This window comes from Pipistrellus hanaki (genome assembly GCF_964339955.1).
Source record: "Pipistrellus hanaki genome assembly, chromosome: 9".
In the NCBI taxonomy this organism is placed as follows: domain Eukaryota; kingdom Metazoa; phylum Chordata; class Mammalia; order Chiroptera; family Vespertilionidae; genus Pipistrellus; species Pipistrellus hanaki.
This window is the reverse complement of record NC_140511.1, coordinates 41,414,227-41,431,632: the sequence shown is the minus strand read 5'-3', so window position 1 is coordinate 41,431,632 and position 17,406 is coordinate 41,414,227. Positions and strand designations below refer to the sequence as shown.

General features: G+C 49.9%; 1 pseudogene across 1 annotated transcript in view; it reads left to right on the top strand.

Annotated features, from left to right (window-relative positions):
* The window catches only part of LOC311627157 (small ribosomal subunit protein uS15-like), a 198,768-nt pseudogene that overhangs the window by 27,269 nt on the left and 154,093 nt on the right, over window positions 1-17,406 (top strand). The gene's annotated exons all lie outside the window — the stretch shown is intronic.

The following is a 17,406-nucleotide window of genomic DNA, read 5'->3' as shown; positions in this document are numbered from 1 at the left end:
AGCCAGGAAGTTATGGTTCGATTCTGTTCAGGGAACATGCCTGGGTTGCAGGCTCAGTCCCCAGTGTGGGGCATGAGGAGGCAACCAATCAATGATTCTCATGAATCACTGATGTTCCTATCTCTCTCTCATTCTTCCTTCCTCTCTGAAATCAATAAAAAAAAAACACATATTTTTTTAAAAAACAAACGAAAAACAACATGTCTCAGACTTAGCGCCTGTCCTTGAGGAGCTCGGGGTCTGCAGAGAGAGACGAAGGTGTTATCTGGCAATTACAATTGGTGCTGAGGTGGTGGGAAGGGCAGAGTGGGATGGAGGGGGGGAGGCTGTGCGAGCCCAGAGGAGGCTGGGGATGGTAATCAGGCTGGCTTCCTGGAGGAGCGTGTCACCTGAACCACGAGCAGGAGTCCCTGAGGGGGGGATAAGAGGAAGAAGGGCGTCTACAGGTTCCAGGGCACACAGGCGGGGACATGTCGGGTGTGCCCCAGGAGAAGTGTGGAAGCAGGGACGAGACTTGGTGGTGAATACTGGCAAGGCTGGCAGGGGCTTGGCTGGATCTGGAGGGTCTCAGCGAACACCCAGGAGGTTTTAAGCAGAAGGTGTGTTAGAACGATCCCCTGGCCACTGGGAGGAGGAGGAGAGACCAGGGGCAGGAAAGCTAGTGAGGAGGCTGGTGCAATGGTCCAGGAAGAGAAAGCAAGAATGGCAACGGTATCTCATTCATTCATTCATTCATTCATTCATCCTTACTTTGCACACTTTATGGAGCAAATTCTCTGAGCAAAGTCCTGGGCTGGGTTGCTAGGACTGGGTGTGATCAAGACAGACGGTTCCTGCCTTCTCAGAGAGCTTACATTCTAACAACAAAGACTATTATCCAGAAGCCAGTGGCACAGTGAGCAGCCAGTGACAGCGGAGTGAGCCAGCCAGCACAAGGGACGCTACGGAGACCAATGGCAGGGTCTGGACAGTGGTCAAGGGTGGGGGGCATCTCTCAGGAGAGCCCCTGACCTGGGCACCCTGACCTAGTGAGCACAGAAGCCTCTTTCAGCCGGACTCTGGCGCCCGCCCCATCGCAGCCCAGAGCTAACAATATGGCCATTGATGGCTGCTGCCTCTGATGAAGGTCCAACCTCTCCTGCTCCCAGCCTCCCTCCACTGCACAGTCCTGGCCTTCAGCGGGAGGAAGAGCAGGATTTGATGAAGGTACCAGGAGCCAGGCCCACTCCTCCGCCAGAGTCAGTGTGCCCCCAGCTCCAAGTGAGCGCCCAGGCGGGAACCTTATTCAAACATCCAGGGCTCTCGTTCTAAGCGTATGGAGGACTGGCCAGCCAGAAGCGGAGGGATGGCGGAGACAACCCTAAGTGCCAAGGGGAGGCTCTGCAAGGGTGGTCCTGGATGCTCAGGGTCCACGGGGTCCACCACACGTATCTTCGGAGGTGGGACTGACCCCACGGAGGACGTTGATTATGATCAAGCTAACGGTATTATCACTTCCTAGAAGAGTGACCTTCTCGCTGTTCTTGTAACAAGAACATGCCCAGTCCGTTCTAGCCTGAGGCCTTTGCACACACAGTATCCTCTGCTTTGGGTGCTCGCCTCCACCCCAAGGCCTTCACGGAATTGGCTTCTGTGGCCGGAAGAAGAATGGCCCCCAAAGATGTACATGTCCTAGTCACTGGCTATGTCAACTCACATGGGAAAGGGAACTTGGCAGATGAGATTGAAATATGGGTCTTGAGCCTGGCTGGGTAGCTCAGTTGGTTAGAGTGTCTCCCGATATGCAAGGTTGAGGGTTTGATCTCCGGTCAGGGCACAAACAAGAATCAACCAATGGCCCTAGCCGGTTTGGCTTAGTGGATAGAGGGTCAGCCTGCAGACTAAAGGGTCTTGGGGTCTAGGGCATGTACTCAGGTTGAAGGATCGATCTGGGCCCTGGTTGGGGCGTGTGCAAGAGGCAACCAATTGATGCGTCTCTCCCACATCAATGTTTCTCCTCTCTCTCTCTCTCTCTCTCTCTCTCTCTCTCTCTCTCTTTCCCCGTCTCCCTTCCACTCTCTTTAAAAATCAATGAAAAAATATCCTTGCATGAGGGTAAATAACAACAGCAACAAAAAACACAACAAATTGATGTTTTTCTCTCTCTCCCCCTTCCAATGAATGAATGAATGAATGAATGAATGAGTGAATACTAGTTCCCATTCTCCTATGCCTGGTTTGGGTGCCCAGACTGTCAGCTGTGTCACTGGTGACCTCCTTCCTGCTCCAGCCCCCAACTTCTGAGTTCTTTCTCAAAACTCTCTAAAGAGATGGGAAAACGGAGACTCAGAGGAATCAGAGACTTGCCGGAAGTCGCATATACAGAGTCAAAGTCTGAGCACACACTGGAACCCAGGAGGACTCTCCGCCTGGGCTCTGCCCGGCTCCTCCTTTCCCATTTGTTTCCCATCTTGCTTTTAAAATGCTAAGCCTGAGGGGGAAAACTGTGCATGCAGCTTCAGCTGGGGGCCCTCCCCCACCACACACACACACACACACACACACACAGGCACAAAGCTGAGGGCTCTGGGACTTCCATGAAAGGCCCGTTTCCCTCCTGAGTCAGAGCCAACCCAGAGCAGAGGGCTTGGGGCCTGGCTGGGCTGCAGTCCCGGAGCTCCAGCCTTCCCTGAGCGTGCTTCCCCCGCTCCCGGCTAGAACCTCTGGGCAGTGGCCAGCACAGCTGCATCCCCTCAGCTGGGCTGCAACCATAGGCCCACGTTGCATCAGCTCGGCCTGTCTCTGCGCTCGCTCCTGCCCACCAGCCAATGGGGCCTGGCTGAGTGTACAGAGCACGTGGCAGCCCGGTCCTCCCTGGGCACTCTCAGCCAGGGAGGTGGGGGCGGAAGAGGCCGGCACTCCACTGCATCCGACATGGCCTTGCTCCCTCCTGCCCTGCCCCACCCGTGGCCCTGCCAGTTTCACCTTATTCTCCTATCTGGATGTGGCAAAGATGCCCTTCTGCCTGGCATGGGCCTGTTTTCCCCCAGCTTCTGTTCTTCTCACCCTCCGCGCCTGCTTTTACTCACACCTACCATCCATGGCATCCACTACTTTCCTGTGCACGACTCCCAAACTGTCCTCCCAGGGTGGCCTTCCCCAAACTGTCCTCCCAGGGTGGCCTTCTCTCCTTAGTGCCAGACTAGCGGATGCTACGGCCTCCTGGATGTCTCCAATCTGCGGACAAGGGAGCTCACATCTTCCCTCAGAATCTCCATCTCAGGAAGGGGATCATCTGCCACCCCTTTGCCCAGGCTGGGCACACAAAAGTCCTCCTTCTTGCTTCTCCTGGGTCCTCTCTAGACTAAGGTGACCAGACGTCCCGCTTTTGGCAGGACAGTCCGATTTTTAACAATTTGTTAAAATCGGAACTTTTTAAAAATGCCGTGGGATGCGGGAAAAATTATTAAAAATCGGGACTGTCCCACCAAAAGCGGGACATCTGGTCACCTTACTCTAGACCCATGGCCCCATCCCAGGTCTAAGCACCAGCATCGCTGGGTTATTATGACATCCTCCTCTCTGATCCCCTCTGTCATTCTCCACTCAACAGGCATAGAACTCCTTTGAAAACACCAGTGTGGCCTGGCTGGCTCGGCGCAGGGGATGAGCATTGTCCTATGAACCAGGAGATCATGGTTCAATTCCTGGTCAGGGCGCATACCTGGACTGCAGAGCTTAAGCCCCAGTGGGGGGCATGGAGGAGGCGGCCCATCAGCGATTCTCTCTCATCATTGATGTTTCTTTCTCTCTCTTCCCGTTCCTCTTTGAAATCAATAAAAATATATTTTTATTTATTTATTTATTTATTTATTTTTTTTAATAAGTTTTTATTTTTCATATTATTACAAATGTTCCTTCCCCCCTCCCCACCATTGCTCTCCTCCACCAGGTTCCCACCCCACCCTCTGCCCTTTCCCCTCTCCCCATTGTCCTCATCCATAGGTGCACAGTTTATGTTCAGTCTCTTCCCACGCCCCCCTCTCCCCTTTTCCCCAAGAATCGTCAGTTCACTCCCCTTCCATACCTCTGATTCTATTATATTCAACAGTTAATATTGTTCATCAGATTTTTTTAATTTCCTTGGTTTTTAGATTCACTTGTTGATAATTACGTATTTGTTGTTCATAATTTTTATCTTTGTTTACTTTCTCTTCTGAAAGAACCCCCTTCAGCAATTCATATAATTCTGGTTTGGTGGTGATGAACTCCTTTAGCTTTTTTTTATTAGTGAAGCTCTTTATCTGGACTTCGATTCTGAGTGATAGCTTCGCTGGGTAGCTTATTTTTGGCTGTAGGTTCTTGCTATTCATCACCTTGTATATTTCTTGCCATTCCCTTCTGGCCTGCATGGTTTCTGTTGAGAAGTCAGCTGACAATCGTATAGGTGCTCCTTTATAAGTTACTACCTTCTTTGCTCTTGCTTCTTTTAATATTCTCTCTTTATCTTTTGCTCTTGGAATTTTAATAATGATGTGTCTCGGTGTGGTCCTCTTTGGATTCCTTTTGTTTGGAGTTCTGTGCACTTCCTGGACTTGTAAGTCAAATTCTTTCACCAGGTGGGGGAAGTTTTCTGTCACTATTTCTTTCAGTATGTTTTCGATATCTTGTTCTCTCTCATCTTCTGGAACCCCCATATTCTGATGTTGGTTCGCTTGAAGTTGTCCCAGAGGTTTCTTACATTATCTTCAATTTTCTGGATTCTCTTGCCTTCTAGCTTCTGCGGAGGAGTGTCTTCTGGCTCTTTATGTTCCAAATTTTTGACTTGATTCTTGCGATCTTCCCTTCTGTTTTTAGGACTCTGTAGAATATTTTTTATTTCAGACAATGTATTCTTTATTTCTTGTTGTTCCCTTATCATTTCTTGATGGTCTCTTTTCATATCCTCATAGGCCTTATCCATCTTTTCTAGGAAATTCTTGAAAAACCTTATAAGCGTAGATTTGAACTCTATATCCAGACGCTTTTTGTCCTCCATTTCTTTCGTTTGTGATCTATTTTGTTGTCGCATTTCGCAGTTACAGATGGGGCGGGGTTTCAGGGTGGAGCCTGCAGCTTTGGCTTCCGTCAGCCCCGCCCTATGCGGGTCCTTCAGTGCTCGCTGCCGGCGCCTCTGAGAGAAAGGTGCCCTCGATTTTCGCCTGCTGCCAAACAGTCTATGCTCTCCCACAATGAGCCCGGTATTGGGGTTCAGTTCAGTTGGAAGTGGAGTTGGAGGTGGCGTTCACAGCAGTCTGGAGCCCCAGTCTCCTTCCCGTCAGGGCAATCCCGCGGCACAGCCGGCTGTCCCTTCTCTGCTCGCTGTGTGCGCGCCTCCGGGACCTCCTTTCTCCGCTACCCGGGGTGCCGACTTACAGCCCAGCTCCCTATGGCTGAGCCTGAGTCCCCGGGGTCTGGCCCAGAACGGGGGTTCAGAGCAGTCAGGGGCCCAGCACAGTCGGAGTTTTATCTCCTTTCCGCTAGGGAACGCCCGCCAGGCACTCGGGCTCCCTCCTCTCCGCGCGCCGCGTGTCTCCGTACCTTAGGCTTTTACAGCTCCTCCGTGCTTCCTTCTGGTTTTCTCCTTGCTTCTTGTTGTAGGATTTCCAGTCAGTCGACTTTCCTGTAGTTCTGGGTAATGTCCATTTTATATTTTAGTTGTATTTTATTAAAATTGTTGTGTGCGGCTGCGGCTAGTTGCCTACCCGAGCAGCCATCTTGGATTCTCATGAAATCAATAAAAATATATTTTTAAAAAACTACAACACATAAACATCAAAGTGACCTCGTCACTTCCCTGCTAAATTGCCTTCAGGAGGAAGCTCTGAGCTTCTGGCTCTCAAGCTCCTACTCGCAGGCTGGCCACCTTCTGTATCTCTACCCACACATACTGCTGCCCCTGGCATGATGACACTGCAGGGATCCTTGCCTGCCTCCCTGCCTGCATGCCTTGGCTGCTTCCCAGGGAATGCCTTAAGGGTCTCGCTCTTTTTAGCCGGAGGCCTAAGGCCAGCAGGCCTGTGGTGGAGAATGCCAGGCCTGGCCAGAGGGGCTCCTGCCCCACCTCCATCTCTCCCAGAGCTGCAGGAGCGGTCCACCCCCAGGTCCCCAGACCCCACTCAGATCTTCACCTCCCACTAGGAGTTTCTTTTCTATTCACTTTATTAAAGCACGCACACACACACACACACACACAAAAAAAAAAAAAAAAAAAAAAAAGAGAAAGAAAGAAAGAAACACACACACACAAACCCCAGATTATAAAAGTAAATATATGTTATTGAAAAAATTCAGTAGGCAGCGAGGAGAAAATACAAATAACGTGCATTTTCATCTCCAAAGATACACAGTATTGAGCCATTTAAGAATATTTCCTTCTGTACTTAAGTGGCAGGGGAGACACCATGATCATGAAGGTGGTTTTCCCAGGGCGAGGCTTATCCATTGCACCCCGATGTGCTGGCCCCTATGATTTCTCCAAACGTGGGAAAGTCGGCTGCATAATTGGTGGCAGTGGGAGACTGCGTTCACACTCTTCCCTAAACAATAAATAAAAGAAAAATAAAGAATATTTACTTCTGGCCTTTTTCTCTATTATATCTATTTTTTCTATCTATTATTAACACACTCTTATTGAGGGGAGGAGGGGACACCTCCAGCCCAGCTGGTGTGACTTAGTGGTTGAGCTTGGACTTACGAGCCAGGAGGTCGTGGTTCGATTCCCAGTCAAGGCACATGCTGTGTTATGGGCTTGATCCTGAGGAGGGTGTATGCAGGAGGTAGCCAATCAATGATTCTCTCTCATCATTGATGTTTCTCTCTCTCTCATTCCCTCTTCCTTCCTCTCTGAAATTAATAAAAAAATATATATTTTTAAAAAAATAAAAGAAACACATCTCTAAACAGCAGAATTGTTTTTGTTGTTTTTTGTCTGTTTGTTTGTTTTTGTTAATCCTCACCCGAGGATATTTTTCCAATAATTTTTAGAGAGAGTGGAAGGGAGGAGGAGAGATAGGCTTCTTACACTATCTTCATATTTTTGGATTCTTTTTTCTTTTTGTTTTTCTGGTTGGGTGTTTTTTGCTTTCTTGTATTTCAAATCTTTGAGTTGATTCTTGGGATCCTCTAGTCTACTATTGAATCTTTGAATATTATTCTTTATTTCAGTCAGTGTATGTTTAATTTCTGACTGGTCCTTTTCCTTTTTTTTTTTTTTTTTTTTTTTTTTTTTTTTTTTTGCATTCTCACTAAGATCCTTGAAGATCTCACTAAGTTCCTTGGAGGTTTCTAGAAGATTCTTGAGTAAACTTATAACTATGTTTTTGAACTCTATATCCAGTAGTTTGCTTTCCTTCATTTCTTTCATTTGTGACAGGTTTCTTTGTCTCCACATTTTGGCTGCTTCCCTGTGTTGATAGAGTGGCCTTGTGTGGTAGGTGTCCTATAGGGCCCCGTGGCTCAGTCTTCCCAATCATCTGAAGTAGACACTCTTGGTGCATCCCTCTGTGGGCTGTGTGCACAGTCTTATTGTAGTTAAGCATTGATTGTTGTTGGTATCACTGGGGGAAATGGACCTCCAGGCCAATTGGCTGTAAGGATCAGCTGTGTCTCACAATGGAAGAACTGCTGTGCAGGAGATACCTTTATGGGCAGGACTTGCTTCAGTGGGGCTTTGGTGCTCACTGAGTCTGCCCCTTGAGTGTGTTACTTATGGATGTGAAGAGTTGTAATCTGGTATCACACTGACCACTGGGTACACTGGCTCTTGGATATCCAAGGAGGTACAAAGTCAGCCACTGCCTGAGGTTACCCAGTAGGAGCTACAGAGAGATCTGCAGATTCCTCCTCTTTGTATGGGGTTTGGAAGTGCCCAGATGAGGCCCAGCTGTGAAGCAAGGCAGGCTGCTATTGCCAGGCCTTGGGCCTTCTTTTAGAAGCTTTGGGGCTCTCTGACCCAGCTGCAGTTTGATAGGTTTTAGGCTGAGAAAGGACAGGCCATTCATGTGCAAAAGCCTCTGTGCACAGCTTGGGTGGGGTTGTAAATTGGGTGGGAAGGATCTCAGGGAATCACCAGGTCAGAGAAAACATCAATGACTGCCAGTCAGCCCTACACAGGAGAGGTCCCCGCATCTCCAAGTCCTGCGCCCCCATGCAGGAACAATGATCGCTGTGAGCACCTCTGAGAGAAAGCCGCCCTCCTGTTCTGGCCCAATGCCAGCCAGTCCAGTTTCTCCCTGTGAGTCTGGGTCCCCAGAGTCTTGCCTGGAACCAGAGTTCAGAGGGGCTTATATCTCCCTCCCGATTGAAAACACACACACACACACACACACACACACACACACACACAACAAACAAACAAAAAACAGCGCACCTGATTGCCAGCCCATTACTCGTGTGCCTCCACACCTCCTACCAGTCTCAATGAGCTTTTTTTCTTTCTATTGTAGTTGTAGAACTTATACTCAGCCAGCTTTCAAATGGTTCTGGATGATAGTTGTTTTGCCTTTTAGTTGTAGTTTATGTGGTTGTGAGAGGCAGCAAGTACAGGTGTTTACCTATGCCACCATTCCTGCTCTTTTTAATGCTTACTATATCTTTGTTGAAGTTCTCACTGAGTTTATCCATTCTTCCCTTAAGTTCCTTAAGCATCCTTATATCCAGTGTTTTGAACTGTGCACTAGTAGATTGCTTGCCTCCATTTTATTTATTTGTGTGTGTATGGGGATTTCTCCTGTTCTTTCATTTGGGACTTTTTTCCCCCCTCCCCATTTTGGCTGTCTCTGTATTTGTTTCTATGTATGAGATAAATCTGCTATGTCTCCCAGTCTTGGCAGAGTGGCCTTATATAATGGGTATTCTGAGGGGGGGGGGGGGGTCCAGTGCTACAGTCTCTCTGGTCACTTGAGATGAGTGTCCTCCTGTTGTAGGTGATTCTTGAGTGCTACGTATTGATCCTCAGGCTGGCTAGCTGTGCGGATTGGCCATGACCACTGCTGTATGAGCTGCTGTCCTCACAGAGTGGAATTCTCTCCAGCAGGGTCAGGTGTCTGCCAAGACCTCTCTGAGTGTGCCACTTGTAGAGCTAATCTGGTGATGCTCTGTTGAGGTCTGAAGCCAGCCACTGGAGTTTATGGTTCTGGGGTCTTTCAGGAAGGAGTCTGGCGTAGGTTAATGTCACACACTGCCTGTGACTGGCCTAGGGATACTTGTTAGGCGCTACAAAGTGCTCTGTGGTTGTAGCTGCCTGTGCTGGGCCTAGAAGCATGTGGGAGGGTCCATGATACAAACCAAGACTGGCTGCCACCAATACCAGGCCCAGGGCACCCCAAGAACTACTACCACCTGCCAGCTAGCCATTAAGCTCAGCCCCTGAAAGACTCTTGGGCAGAACAGCTGTTGTGTGAAGCAGGGCCTCAGGGAGTCACCAGGATGGGGCGAGTGGTGGTGTTCACCAGGTTACAACAGATTCAGATTTGGTGCCAGTGCTGGACCTGAGGCCACTCAGCAAAAGTCCCAGGGTATATCTAGGTCAGCCACCAACCGCCTGTGGACCTCTGCAGTGGGGTGCTGTCTGGAGGTCAACAGAGTAGAGCTAGTGGAGTTCGAGAGGCTAATGCAGACTCAGATTTGGTCATGTTGGGGGAGAGACCATGGCAGCCATTCCTCTGGCCCTCAACCCTGAAGCCACACAACTCAGTTTCTCCCTATATGTCTTTGGCACTCAACCCTCCCACCTCTTCCCCTATCCCCAAGCTTGACAGAATTCTTCAAGTTTTTAAAGAAAGACTGCTGCACAAGCCCAGGCTGGTTGGTGCTGAGAGCCCGGGGCTGTGTGTGAGTTGTCTTAGGGAGACATCAGGGTGGAGCTACTGGTGTTGACGAGGCTAATGTAGAATCAGATTTCATCACGTGGACAGAAGACTCAACACAAGAAAGAGGGCACCCGTCTGCCATGTGGGATGGCTCACCCCAAAACCACACAACTCCATTTCTCTCTGTCTCTGGCACCCCCGGCTGCTGCTGTCCCTCCACTGGATCCCAAGGTGAGTGAGAGTTGTGTTGTAAGAGGATGCCCGAGTTTCTACCAAACTTCCGTGCCACCCAGGCAGATAGAATCCCTGCTGATTTTCACAGCCAGATGGTATGTGGGCTCCTCGTCCTGGCTCTGTATTCTGGGCTGGAGGGAGGGCCTCTGCAACTGAGCCATCCCTCTGGTTCTCAAGTGCCACATGTCGGTGTAGGGCCAGCCTATTTCACATCTCTGCCCTTCCTACTGGTATCGGCATGGCTTCTTCTTTATATCCTTAGTTATAGGACTTACAGTCTTCACATGGTTATCCATCTTGTTTTATAATTGTTTTATCCAAACTGTGTTATAATTTAGTTGTTATTATTATTTTTTAATCCTTACCTGGGGACATACGTGGAGAGAGGAAGGGAGACAGAGAGAGAGAGAGAGGGAAACATGGATGTGAGAGAAACATCAATCGGTTGCCTTCTGTATATGACCCAACTAGGATCAAACCCACTACCCATGTATGTGTCCTGACCAGGAATTGAACCAGCAACTTTTTGGTACATAGGACAATACTCCAACCAACTGAGCCATTCCAGCTGGACTATTGTAATTTTCATGTCATTATGGGAGGAGGTGAGTGCAGCATCTACCTACTCTGACATCTTGACCAGAACCCATCCTATATCTTTTCATTGGAGAATTTAATGCTCTTACATTTTAAGTAATTATTGATCTATATGTAGTTATTGCTATTTTATTATTCATATATTTATCTTTTCTTCTTAACGAAGTCCCTTTAACATTTCTCGTAATATGGGTTTGGTAGTGATAAACTCCTTTAGCTTTTTCTTATCTGGAAAGCTCTTTTATCTGGCCTTTGATTCTAAATGATAGCTTTGCTGAGTGGAGTAATCTTGGTTGTGGGTTCTTGCTTTTCATCACTTTGAAAATTTTCTGCCAATCTCTTCGGGACTGCTCAGTCACGTATCTTTAAAGCTCCTGGTGCAAACTGCCTTCTGGGAAGGATGTCACATTTCTTCCTCCTGCCGACAGTGTGGATGAACCCTTCTTCCTGTTTAAAATGAGATCCCTCAGATCCTTCCAGATCTTGCTCAGATATCCACGTTACCGATGAAGAGACTGCGGCACAGAGTAGCGCAGTGACTTTCCAAGGTCCCCCCGTGAATGGTGGCACCCACGCTTCCCAACTCCCTGGCTGGGTTCTTTTCCCTTTGCCTGCCAGGCTGTCATCTTCAGTCTTTTGCTGTCCTAATGTGTATGTCCAAGGCCGGGTGTGAGTGGACCTGACAGGAGATTGCTCAGAGGACAGAGCAGGAACAGTTAAAGGGGGTTTCTCATGGTTAGGTAGAATTTGATGAGGAGAAGAGGAGATGAGCAGTGTGCAGAGTGAAGATGCTAACATTATTGAGAGTTCTCCAAATGCTTCCCATCTCCTGTGCTTCTCATCATCTTCGAGATTATCATTCCTGTTTTATAGAGGAACTAGATCCTGGGCACTTAGCTAAAACATAGCCAAGCTAGGACAGGTCTCATGACTCCTGACCCCCAAACTAGGGCTTCTTGTACTCCATCACTCTAGGAAGACTGGCCTGGGTGAAGCAGATTAGGGCTGGGGTGGGGGTGGGGTCTGAGCTCATCAGCCCCTTTCCTGAGTGTCAGAGATGCTAAGTCAGGGAGGGCAGCCCCGTGGCTGATGGGAGCATCGTCATTATCACAGCTGTCGCTGTCACCGGAGGAGAGAGGAACTGGGTGCTGGCCAGGTGGGCTGCACCAGGTGAAGGAAGAGACGGGCAGCATTTAACAACTATACTTCCACCCTACCAGCCCACAGGCCTGGCCGTGCAGGCCGCTGGAGCTGTTCCCACGGGCTGTGAGAGGAGGCCTGGGAGGGCAAGGCTGGAGGATGAAGGAAGCTCCAGTTCACCCAAAATAAAGTGCACTCCCCACGCCCCAAACCTAAGCTTTCTTAAGAGCATCCATCGTCCCTTGCTCTGGCGCTAAGTAGGGAGAGAGCTCTGCTCAGGGGCGCCCCGGGCCTCTACTTGCCAGTTGGCATGCCTGGGGCAAGGCGGAGGGCAGTGGAGGGGTTTGGACTTTCTGTAGGGACCTCAGGGGGCCACCAGAGGGTTTTGAACTGGTGCCCTGGCTGGAGCCATGCCCAATGGGATCTATGTCCTGGCCTTGTGGGGGTTTGGCACCACACACGTAAGAGACGCTCAAGAAACGCCTGAGGTTTTGAGCTGAAGGTTGGGAGATGCTAACCGGCAGGGAGTGGGGTGCTGAGAAAAGTCACACTCCCTCATTTTACACATGGAACGGGAAGCTCAGAGAGGGAAAGTGACTTCCCCAAGGCTTCACAGGTAATAGGGGTTAAGAGGTGAGAGTGGTTAGAGCGTGGTCCCCACACCGCACCGGAGGGTCATGGGTTTGATTCCCAGTCCAGGGCACAGACCTGGATTGCAGTTCATCCTGCCCCCAGTCAGGGTGCGTGTGGGAAGCAACCAGTTGATGTGTCTCTCTCACATGGATGCTTCTCTTTCTCTCTCTGTGCCCCTCTACCTTCCTCCCTCCCTCTCTTGCTCTCTGAAAAACAATGGAACAAAACATCCTCAGGTGAGGATTAATCAAAAAATGAGCAAGCAAACAACAACAACAAGAAGACAATGAGCCGAAACCAGTTTGGCTCAGTGGATAGAGCGTTGGTCTGCGGACTGAAAGGTCCCAGGTTCGATTCCGGTCAAGGGCATGTACCTTGGTTGCGGGCACATTCCCAGTAGAAGGTGTGCAAGAGGCAGCTGATCGATGTTTCTCTCTCATCAATGTTTCTAGCTCTCTATCCCTCTCCCTTCCTCTCTGTAAAAAATCAATAAAATATATTTAAAAAACAAAACAAAAAAAAAAAAACCCCAAACAAACAACAAAAAAAAACCAAGACAATGAGAGTAGAATCACAGACTTCAAACTTCCTGGCTTCGCCCTTTCGCCCATCACTTTGAATCCGTGCAAGAATACAGTACCTATTCTGCGTCTGTGCCATGTGTGGTGTACTCGTGTTGCTAGAAAGTTACGCAGACGGGTGTGTGCGCATTGCATGACGGGCCACAGTGGATGGGGGACGTGTGCCTGCTGTGTCGTGTCAGTGGGTGTGTGTCCCCGGGGCTGTGGCAGGCATGTGGGCAGAGGCACTGTGTGCTTTTCTCAGCGCCAGGACTGCAGCCGGGCGGCGGGGGTGGGCCCTGCCGGCTCTGGGAGGGGCAGGGAGGGGTTATGGGCCTGCCCGCCCCCACACTCGCCTCCCACCCTCCAACGTGGCAGCTACTTCTGGGGGAAGGCTCCAGCCAGACAGAATCAGAGATTGCAGAAATTGCATTTCCCTGACTCATGCTCTGGGCTGCGAGCACATTCTTGGCTCCCAGCCAGCATCTCAAAGCAGCAGGGCTGCCGGTGGGGGCCCCGGGCAGCTGAGGGAGGACAGAGAGCTGAGGGAGGACAGCCTGGCTACGGGCGCCTTTCTGGGCCCAGCTCTACCACATGTGCTATTAAAAGGAAAAAGGGATTGCACTTCCCTTCAGCTAACGTCCTATAATTAAACGTGAGATGCTGCGTAGGGTGCCCAGCCCAGGGCCTGGCTTCAGGGAAGTGCCCCTTACATGTCACTTCCCTTTCCTCCCCTCCCCCACCTCCCCACGGACACAGACCTAGTTCAAATCCCAGTTCGGACGGCAACTTTGCAGGATGCCCTTGGACACACTTAGACTCCCCGATCTTCAGTTTTCTCATGTTTGAAACGTGGACATTTTTACTTACCCCGGAAGTATTCGCTATGGTAATATGGATGTAGTTAGTTTTTGAATGATGTTATTTTTTTTTTGTCCTAGAATTCTATAGGGCGAGGGTGGCATGAACTTAGCCATCGACACCAAAGAACACTGCTTCTGTAATACCTGCCAGAACTGGGCCTGCCTACCTGGGCCTGTTCCTTTCTGGGCCTCAGTTTCCCCCTTTGTACAGTGTGAATACAGTTGAACGTGACGGTTTTCTGATTTCCTGCTGTCCACTCCTCTTGGGACCTAGAGACTATCCAGCTGAGCCCCTGTGGGCGGGGAGGGGAGAGCAGGAACAGCCCCAACAGGGAGCGGGAGGCCCTGGAGGAACCTGGCAGGAAACGGGGGAATTTCTCTGCAGGCCAGACCCTCTCCCCACTCCCCAAAGAGCACTTTTTCCAGAAAGTGCAGCCTGGGAGTGCGGGGGAAGGGCGGCAGTCAGCCGGGCCTGAGCTGGGCTCAGAGCTAAGAATAATGTGGCAAAGGCTCTTGACATTTTTTTTTGCTGATCTTGGAAATTTAAAGGAGCCTTACCCTTCTTTCTTCTGGGAGGCTGTGCCTGGAGCTCAGCAGACTCAGGCAGCCACTTCCCATCACTAGTGAGTGAAGCATCCCCAGCCACCTTTCCCGTGCCTCTTCTGCCATAACCTTGGCTGGGTACTGGGGACTCAAGTGAGAAGGAGAAGGCCCCCTGCCCGTCCTAAGTCTGCAGGGACAATACAGGGCGGTGACACAGAGATAATGTGGCACAGAGGAGGCTTCTGACCCAGTCTGAGCTACAGTAGGGAAGGGTCTGGCGAGGCTGGCAGAGTCTTCAGATCCAGCCCCCTCCCTAGGCCTCAGCTCCCCTATCTATCAATAGAGGGCATTGCCCTGACTGGTTTGGCTCAATGGATAGAGCGTCGGCCTGCGGACTGAAAGGTCCCAGGTTCGATTCTGGTTAAGGGCATGTACCTTGGTTGCAGGCACATCCCCAGTAGAAGGTGTGCAGGAGGCAGCTGGTCGATGTTTCTCTCTCATCGATGTTTCTAACTCTCTATCCCTCTCCCTTCCTCTCTGTAAAAAATCAATAATATATATATATATATATATATTTTTTTTTAAAATAGAGGGCATTGCTCCATTCCACTGTGACTTTCTAGGACTCAGGGTTTATTCAACGGCAGGAGCCTCAGTTTACCCTTCCCCCTCAGGGCGGTCACTGAGAGTCATAGGTCTCAGCTTGGCCTAAAGTGTTGGTGAGGCCTCAGAAAGCTAAGAGAGAGAAGAGTGTGGAAGAACGGAAATCTCTGTGGGATTTTGACCACTGGACCTGCTGGAAACCAAGGCAAACCCCTCCTTCACCCCACCAGCTTTCATGGACCCTTAGCTCTCTGGCCAGTTATCATCTGAGGGCCAAACTGGGGGTAGGTGGAGGGGCAGAAGGTGGGGTCCAGCCTGGGATGCAGATAGTTTTCCTGGACAGCAATGACTTATCCTTACGAGCAATCTATATCCTTAGAAACTATACACACTGAGGCAAGAAGGAAGCACATGAGAACCAGGATGGCCGCTCCAAAGAGATGACCACACCCTAAGACCGGAAGGTCTGCTATGGATCAGACCCGTCCTGTGCCAGAATCCTGGGCTGCCTCCGGGGGCCTGAGCGCCATCCTTGGTGGTGCCCGGGCGCTGGCCTTTTTTGGGTTACTGCAGGGAGGACTTCTGCCTGGGGCGGTAGACAGGAATCCATCACCTCCAAGATGCCTTGCAGGCCATGGTCTTTCATACTTTTGTTCTAAGGTTCTTTGACATTTAACATTCTTTGAGATTTAACATTCTGTGATTTTTTTTTTTTTTTTTAGGTGGATTCCAAGATTTCATGGGTCTCCGAGTAAGATGTCACATTCTATGGTAATCACTTTAGGATCCAAGTCATCTTGGAATCTTTGACCCTGATTCTGAGCGTCTGAAGCTCTTGGGATCTCAGAGTTCCCACAGTCCTTGCAATCAGACTTTGGGCTGCCGCCTAGCTCAGACTGAGGAGTTAGTCACTGCCCCCAGGCTGGGGTGGCCAGCAAGGGCCCTCCCCGCCCCCCACTGCTGCCAGGGGCCCGGAAGATCCATCACCCCATTGCTGGGGCTCATTTGCTTCCTTAGATCCAGGAATACACCTGGAAGGAAGATTCTCAGCACAGTTTGTTGACTGAGTGAGTGAGTGAATGAAGTATTCCTTCAGCTCCATATTGTGCCCCTCTGATACCTATCATTTCACTATGAATAAGATTGAGGCCTGGCTGGCATGGCTCAGAGGTTGAGTGTCAACCTATGAACTAGGAGGCCACAGTTCCATTCACAGTCCGGGCATATGCCTGGGTCTTGGGCTCAATCTCCAGTATGAGGTGTGCGGGAAGCAACCAATCAATGATTCTCTCTCATTGATGTTTCCATCTCTCTCTCCCTCTCCCTTCCTATATGAAATCAATAAAAATATATTTTTAAAAAAGAAGAAGATTGGGGTAAGAGTTTCCTAGATAATCTGCCTTCCTCCGTTCCTAGCATTAACCCCGTCTCAGGATGTACTTCCTCAAGGGCAGGGACTTTGTCCATCTTCAGTGCCCAGAACAAAAGGGAGCCCCCAGCTCAGCTCAGGTATCAAGGAGTTATCAGCTGTGGGAGGTGAGGTGGGGATAGTTGATAATGAGACCTGGGCCTGTGGGAGGGGACCAGACAGGAGGTGAGGCGGGGGAGGAGGGGGGCAGGGATGACCAAGGAGAGAAAAACAGGGACAATACCTTCAACAATAAAGATAAATTAAAAACAACATCAATATATGAACAACAAATACATATCTATCAACAAGTGAACCTAAAAATCAAGTGAATTAAAAATCTGAGGAACAGAATAAACTGGTGAATATAATAGAATCAGGAGCATAGAAAGAGAGTGGACTGATAATTCTCAGGGGAAAGGGGTGTGGGGGGTATGGGAAGAGATTAGACAAAAATCTATGGATGAGGACAGGGTGGAGTGGGAACCAGATGGAGGGGAGCTATGGGGGAGGGGGGGGAAGGAGAAACAATTGTAAGGATCTGAACAATAAAAATTTATTAAATAAAAAAAATAAAAACCCAGACAGGGAGGAAAGCACGCACTGGTCTGTGCCCATAATGACAGCACCACGTTTCACAGCCAAAGGAACTGAGGCACAGCAAGGAGAGTAACTTGGGGGTCACACAGCACATTACTCAACGGGCACCCCTCCAGGCCCCACAAGACTACCTGATGCTCCCGCGTGGCTGTGCCTCTATCACTTCAACCCTTCCCGGAGTGAGTGAGGGTCAGGTATGGGGTCTGGCTGGGTCCCGCTCCTCCTCAGGTGGGTAAGGGAGGCGAAACTGCCTCCCAACCTCTGACCACCTCCCTGAGACAGAGAAGAGGGGCCCTGACTGCGTCGAGGGCAGGTAGAGGAAGCAAACGTTTTAGCTCCCAAACAGGGTGGGGTCTGGGGAGTGGATCCCCGCCCGGCAGAGCCGGGGCAGGGAA